Genomic DNA, 8,313 nt, shown 5'->3' with positions numbered 1-8,313 from the left:
ACTGTGATGTGATAGATAAACTGTAATTTAGCTGTCATCACATGAACGTGGCCAGTGACTCGTGAGCAGAAGCAGCTTTTGAATCCATGTTTTCCAAATATCCAGTGTCCTGGAGGAGGAGAGCACTCAGGCTGCACTACACACTGTTGGTAGTTAGCAGGTTTCATGCACATGCCTTTTTATGCAGTGTTAGGAGTGCTGCTGTTAAAATTGCAGCTTTTTATCTAAGTGACTGAAATGTTGTCAGTGTGGCCACTTGCTTGAGATGTGTGATTCCTTCACTTCTCTTTCCTTAACCCTAATGGAATCCAAATGCTTTTAATGAGCTGGTATTTAGGGTGTTGTCTCTCTTCATCTGTGGGGCAAGGACAATGAGGATTTCCTCTAGGTTCTCATCATTTCTTATCCACAGTTGCAGTAATCTTAGTTCAGGGTCGAATTCTGGATTGTTTAGGTTTGGAATTCTTAAAATCTGGATTATGTTTTCATTTCAGTGAACTGCATTACCATCTGTACAATTTTGCTATATAACTCGTCCCCATTTCTGTATAAACAAAATGTTCTTCCATTTATTTCTGAAAGGATTATCAAAAGCATCCATTTGGTGACTGAAAGATTTGGGTATTTTAGCCCTATTTTTAGAAATTAATGAAGTACAGCATGTGAATTGCTGCACTATATAACCCTCATGGTCACCGGGCACCTTATAGAAGTTTGCAAAATATTTCTATTTCAGCTAATTATAGTCTTGTGAGTCTACAGAGTTATCTGAGAAAAAAAGAAACAATGAAAGAGTTTTCATTTAGCAAAGTATTTATTACACTATGATCATTAAGATGAAAAGAATTTTAATGCATGTTTAGATTTCCATTGCAAAACTGAGCAGCTTTGATCTGTGTGCACTGCTAGGTCTCCATTCTTTTCCATGACACCTATACACATCAAAAACGTGTAGTAGTGAAAATCTGTCAATTTTCACCATATATATCTTTAGACTGCCACGTTGCTGCATCATTTTTTCACTAGGAAAAGTGGCATGTGTAATTAGAGGGAAGGCACAACTACAAATTGCATGCAATTACAGGCAAACAAGTAAACAAAATAAAACTACATTCAGTGAGCTAAGGAGTAGCTGAAAGCCTTTTAATGGGGATGCCAAAGATGAGCTTTTGCAGCTCTACAATTTACCAGTCAAATTATTGTTATTTAGGAGAACTTTCCCACAGCAGCTCACAGTAGAGTAAATGATTGGCAAATTGTCTTTTGAAATTGGTATATACTCTTCTGATTGGCTTCCCCCCTTATTCCTTTACAAGATCTTAATATTTTCAAAGTTGAGACATGGAGTATGCTTTCTTTAGATCTGAACTTTCATATTCTACTTGTCTTATGAAATGTGACACATTAACTGAGAGGCACATCTCAGGAAATCAGTAACATTTTGAAGGTGTGCTCATAATAAAAAAAAAAATATGAGTTTTTGAAAAGGTGGCACAAAAGAGAATAAATACTGTGCCTGCATTGTTCAGAAGTTTATCACTGAAATAAGTCCTATCTTCTGGATCTAAATCAATGGGAGAAGTAAACAAAGCTGCAGAGATAAAGTTGCCACTAGAGATGGGTCCTACTCTAAAGAAATTTAATTCTGGTTGTAACCAACTGCTGAGAATTGAAGTTCTCCTGTGGACAGTGGAGCTGTGGTGCAATTACAGCTGGGCACAAAGGTTAAACAGATCTTTTCTCTTACCTCTTCTACCCCAGTAGGACTGCCTCCCATAGAAGATTTTTGGAGGTTTTTGGGATTTTTTTCTATTTCTAAGATTAAAAGTTATGTTGAAATTTGGATAAAAGGAAGAGTTGGCATAGGGATTCCTTTAGATTCATTTTAACAAAAAAGAATATTAAAAAAGTGCTCCTCAGCCTACCCAGACACAGATTATTTTATGATAATGCAGAATGTGTTTGGCAGCTGCATCCTCTTGACAAATAACCCTCCCTCTCCCCCAGCAGCATACTTCAAGATAATTGGCTGAAATGTTCTTAGCAAATAATTATTTGACCAATTAATGCTGTTAGTCGGCAGAGTAATGAACTGTGAATAGTTTTGATTCCTGTGAAATCCCACACTTTCACCAATGGAGGGAAGATAAAGAGCATCTTAAAGTTGTTGAACAAATAATTTTTTTAGAAAACACTGAAAAGATGCAAAAGTTTCATTTTTTCTTTCTGCAAACACTTGTGGAAACCAAATGCTACTCAGATTGATGTTTGAGAGAAAAAAAAGCTGTAAAATGAGAGATGAATACTGTCAGATGCAATTTTTAGAGTTTCTTCAGGACAGGTTTTTGAATCCTTTTTGAGTTTATTCACCCAGACTCATAGAGTGAATGATTATCACATACATCAAGGGCCTACCTGTGAAGAATTTTCTATTTAGCCTTTAGTATATTTTAGCTAAATTTAATATGGACTTTGTAACTGTGCAGGAATAGTCTTGAAATATGTTCCTCAATACAAGCTGAGTGGTCCAGTTACTGCCAGAACTTGGGTTAACATTCTGATGTGGAAAGTAAGGGGAAAAAAATAAGAAGCAAGAGGATTATGGAGAGAAAACCTGCTTGGTCATATATTAAAGAAAGTAGATAGCAGGAGGGGGAAAAACAAAAACAAAAAAACCCAACAAAAAAACAAAAAACAAAAACAAACAAAAAAAACCCACCAAAAAAACCCCAAAAACCCACATCAAAACTAAAAACAGAGAACCAAACTAGGAGAATCTGAGAAATACTGGGGGTGAAGGAATATTAACAAAAGCAACAGGAATTAAACACTAAAGCCAAAGCAGAGGAGTGGAAAAAGGAGCTGGGAAGAGAACGTTTATCAGGCTGAAACAATGGCACTTCCACACCATTCTGTTCTGAAGTAATTTGCCTGTAGGACAGAAAAATATCTTGTTTTGAAATCAGATGGAAATTAAAATGCAGCACTGTCTCCCAGGTTCTTTTTTTAGGAAAGCTTTTTGACAGCTACCAATGTCAGAAAAAGCTTCCTGTCTCAGTGTCTCTAACTTGAATTAAGAAAAATAAGCAAGAAGTAGGACTTTGATGAATCTTGTGTCACTGTGTACTTGGATAGAAATTTCAGTTATCTCTTACTTTCTGGATACTCTACAGAGAACTTTCTTTGATTTCAGTGGAATGAACTGTATTTAAAAGTGGTTAAACAAATTGTATGAGAAAGTATAGTCTGAAAATCAGGATTCACTTGAAAACATCATTAGGAAATATCACCTTGCTACTTTTGCTTATTGTCTCATTAAACAGATGAGGTTACATTTTTTACTAAATGAAAAGGAAAAAAAAAGTTTATGGTGCAGTTCCTAGGTAAATAAAAGAGATCTTCCAATACCCTGGAAGTTCACCATATAAATATGTTTAGCAGTTTTTCAGAACTAGTTCTTTCTATTCTGGCAATTTTGGATCCTTCCCTTCTGCATTCATTTAAATAGAGATTATGTTGAATTGGTACCAATTTTCATAGTTCCCTAATTTCCTAATATTTTGTGATTATCATATAGAAGAGGTTTTACAAAATTTGGGAGGAAGGGCAGTGGAGGTGCAAGGAGGATAGAGTTTTTTGGATTTTTTTTTTTTTTGTTTTTTTTTTTTTTTTTTTTTGTTTTTTGTATTTTTAAATTTCTTCTTGTTAATCTGAATTAAAGTGAACAGAATCCTGCTTCAGGCAAGGGTGGATGTTGGGCTGCTTATTCCACTTGTGGAGCTACAGAATGAACGGCCAAGAGCCCAAGGAAGTTTGAAGGAATTCTTTCACCCAGTAGGTGCTTGGAGACTGCAGCTTCAATTACTGCAAATAACCTTGATTTGATCTTTAGTTTAAGTAAAAATGTCATGTTATATCAGCAATTAGAGCAGAGCAAATACTGCAAAAAGTTTTTTGCTGGTCCAAGTTGCAAGAAATTCTCTTGAGTTTTTTGTTTATTGCATTTTCTCCTTTTGCATTTTTTTTTTCAGTGTGCCACAATAAGAATATCATGTTTTTATTCACAAATTTATGCAAAGGGAAAGGCAGGAACACCCCTGTTACCTGATATTCATAGGTGGTTTGATTGAGGAGAGATCAGATGAGGGCAGGAATGTCGCTGGAATTGAGGAAATAATTGTGCAGCACCTTGGGATGCATAAATAGTCCAATGGCCAGTAAGAGGTGTGTGCTGGCAAGTGCATTGTATTAATGATCAATCTGATTTTGAGTAATGACTAACTATGATCATTACAGCCAGGTGAATGGTTCCATATTTCTGGGATACTTTGCTCCTGGGAAATAGTCATCCATCAACTCTTCCTACTTGAAAAGCAGCCTTGATGAGCCCCAGTTTTAATGGTGTAGGTCATCTTTACCTGCATCTATTTTATAGCCCTATAATTGCCTTGATTTCTGTCAACTTGCTGGTGATTTATGTTGCTATAAATAAATGAAGAACAAATATTAACTAATACAGCCACACAATCTCCATGCAATTATATAGATGTGAGCTGGATTAGCCTCTCAGCATCCCACTTGAAAGTCTGGATTAAAGAACATCAGGTGTTTTACAGGAAGGTTGGAGAATATTAATAGCCCTAAACAGAAGAAAAAATTCAATTATGAGCCTAATAAACAAATTACCCAAAGTTGTGTTGTGTGTGCTCTTAGCATGCAGTTAATTATGGATGTTCTAGCAGGCATTTTTTTGCTTTTCCTCTATATTTGATTACTTGAATTTAATAATTTACGTACTCTCCATCAACACACCCTTGGGAACCCTCATCTGATGTTTCCCAAATTAAAGCCTCATTGGTTATGTTAAATGAAGCTAAATATATAATTCAGAAAAATGAGAAGGACCAATCAATATTGACAACTCCTCCTGGAATTCAGGGTCTGGAATAAAACTCATGTTGAAACCTCCATCAACATTTTGTTGGAAGATTTTATCAAAATCAAACTTTCACATTTTTCCATTAATATTTCTGGGTGGTTTGTATAATTATATTAATTTCTGAAGGGAATTACAGGCTGTCATAGTACAGTAAACATTTTATTTGAAGCAAGGGCCAACTATGTGAGTATCATAAATGCGTTGAATCAGGTTGTCATTATTTCATGTGTGAGGTTAGTGTAGAAAGGTTCTGTTCCATAAGAAGTAAAATAAAGTTAACTTATATACCTTTAGTAGCAACACTTAAATTAAAGGTAAGTGTGCTGTGGTTGTGCAGGTGTTCATATCTGGTCTGTGTGTTCCATGGGGATGTGAATGATTTGTCCAGCAGTTGTGTCTGTTGTTTCAAACTGAGAAGTTGTCATTTTGAACTTCTTTTAAATAGTTTTGAATAAGTAGAATAATTAATCAGGCCATCACAGAGGTATTTTGTTATTGTGTCTTCTACTTGCTGCTTCACTCTGGCTTTTTTGGATATCTGTTGGTATTTTTATTATTGTTTTTCTCCCAGCTCATGGCTTTTGTCATTTGATTACATTGCTTGTTCAGATTAAAGATTGTTTTCTGCCAAGAACCCTGATCAGGTGTGTCTCTACAAAAGTATTAGAAAATAATCAGTTACAAACACTCAAGGAGTGGCTTTTGCTGAGTGATTTAGTAACAGAAAAGATTTCTCTCACTAAAAGTTGGTAGCTTTTCATTAAAGGGTCAGCAGCACAAAAGCAGCTGTTGCTCTTACATCCACTGAAACACTTAGCAAACCCAGTGCTCTCAAGCTTTTTTATGTTCTAAATGTAAATACTGTTCTTCAACCTTCCTGTTCTTTCTGTCTTAAAAGGATCCCACATACATTATATTTTCACTGACATTTGCCTTTTCTCTTTTTGAAGTCCCTGTCAGTGTAAAATGCTGTTTTCACATGCTTTCTTCATGCCTTAGCTAATGCAGAAAGACAAAAAATCTTTGGTGGGGGTGTTTCTTTATCCACCCTGTGCTCTCCCTTCCTTTCCCAAGTAACCAAATATCCCAGCTGGACCTGCCTTTCTCCATCTGCCCACCAGTTTAACCAGTGAGGACAGGACTCATCCCAGCTCCTCAGGACCACTGAGACATCTTGCTCTGCACCGACATTTTGTATTCTGCAAGGATTAACATTTGCCTTGCTCATTTTCTGTCAGATGTACATTGGTTTTGATGAAATTGGGTTAATGAACTCAATAAAAATCAAATCTCATAGTCCTGTCAGAATCTGGAATAATTTTAACTCGCTAAGAAGTTTGATCAGATGCACCTTTATCTATAGAGTCCATTTGGCTTTTGTGTTGTCCTTTTCAGTTTGCTTTTATTACAGAGAACTTTCTTAGATTTCAGTGGCATGAACTGTATTTAAAAGTGGTTAAACAAATTGTTTAAATAATTTCTTTGTTGGTGAAAATGTGGGGTTTAGATGAGGGAAGGGCAAAAAGCAGTTTTCAATGGGGAGCAATCGATTTTGCGCCTGCGTAAAAATTTGCCTGCCGTGGCATAACTGCCTCATGGAGAAAGGAGTATTTTTTTTTTCTTCAAAATTTTGAAAATTACTTAAAGCAAAAATAAGTTTTTCTGCTCTCTCTTTAGTTTTCTGTTTTTTTGTTTTTTTTTTTTTTTTTTTTTTTTTTTGGTGGTTATTTTTGTTTGGTTGGTTGTTTGTGGTTTTTTTTGTTTGTTTTGGGTTTTTTTGTTATTTTTTGTTTTGTTTTTTTGTTTTGTTTTGTTTTGGGTTTTTTTCCCTCCTCTTTACTATTTTTATTCAGGGTTATTTAGGCTTTAAACCAAGCCCCAAAACAGGTCAAAAGCCTGATTGTTTTGCTGGCCTAAGGAATAAATGTCAGAGCTGAGGGACTTGTTCTCCTGAGCCTGCGTGTGCTCAGCAGCTCAGTGAAGCTCCACCAATCCCAGTCAGGTGTGACAATCATTGGAATCTCTGTGCACGTCACCAGCTGTCCCCAGGTCACAGTGACAGGGACATCTCTGCCTGCATGGAAACTGATGTCAGGCCACCCAAGCAGTCTTCCCACTTGTTGAACATAGATAAGCTGTAAATCACTTTAGGTGAAGAGAAAAAAAAAAAACCAACCAAAAGCACTTTTGAGAGAGAGTACAGGGAGATCTAGGTGAAAAAGTGTGATAGGAGCTGGAAAAGCAGCTTGTAAAGGATTCAATTCCTTCACAGCATCAGTGACTGTAAAGAAATTCATATTTCTTACTTGAATTTTTGAAGCTTGTTGTGATGATACAGCCTTCAAACGAGAAGCCTTGCTTAAAAAGTTTTCATCTACAGGATGGAAGTGGTGATTACCAAAAAACTGGTGAATACAGCTTTGCCACCAAAAAAAAAAAAAAAGGGGGGTTTGAAGGATGGCATGCTTGGCTGAGCTGGAGACACTTACCCGAATCAGAAGTGATAATCCATTTCTGTAACACGTGGGGCACTGGTGCCTTCCAGGATGAACAGCATCAAACTTTGCCATGCTTGAGGGATGGCTGAGATTGCCCTGACTGCACAGCATCCCCAGCACCACACTGCTGGGTTTTGCTCCTACCAATTTCCTGTTAAAAACCCAAAAAAACAAAAGCAAGCAAACAAATAAACACCAAAAACAAACAAACAAAAAAAACCCAAAAACCCCCCAAAAAAACCAGGGGAGGGAGGAGGAGTTCAATCAGCTACAGCTTTCTACTGGGAAACTCTGAGAAGACATAACAGGAACTGGGGAGAATTTGACTGCTCTGGGGGTGCAAACACACGACTGTGCTCTGGCTTTCCAACAGACTGTGATTGGAAAAAAAAAAAAAATTCCATTAAAAAAAAAAACAAAAAAAACCACAACAACAAAAAACGCCCCAAAACCAACAAAAACAAAAACAAAAAAAAAAACAAACACCCAAAAAACCAAACCAACAAACAAAAAACCCCAAAAAACAACAACAACAAATCCAAAACTAAAAAAAAAGGAAAGAAAAACCAAAAACCAGCAAACAAAAAAAAAAAACCAAACAAACAGCTGAGAGAGAGCAGAAAAACTTACTTTTGTTTTAAGCCATCTTCCAAAATTGGAAGAGAAAACAATACTCCCGTCTTCAAGAGGCAGTTTTGCCAAGGCAGGCAAATTTTTATGCAGGCATAAAATCAATTTCTCCCCATTGAAAACTGCTTTTCATTTCACTGAGTCCTAACATGTCCATGAGGAGCTGGGAACTGGAGTTGTCTGTCAAGGCTGGAATAACTCCTGGAGCATCACTTCTTCTTGGTCTGAAAGTTGCCTGCTTGATAA

The sequence above is a fragment of the Ammospiza nelsoni genome, chromosome 7 (assembly GCF_027579445.1).
Source record: "Ammospiza nelsoni isolate bAmmNel1 chromosome 7, bAmmNel1.pri, whole genome shotgun sequence".
Lineage (NCBI taxonomy): Eukaryota > Metazoa > Chordata > Aves > Passeriformes > Passerellidae > Ammospiza > Ammospiza nelsoni.
This window is presented reverse-complemented; position numbering follows the sequence as displayed.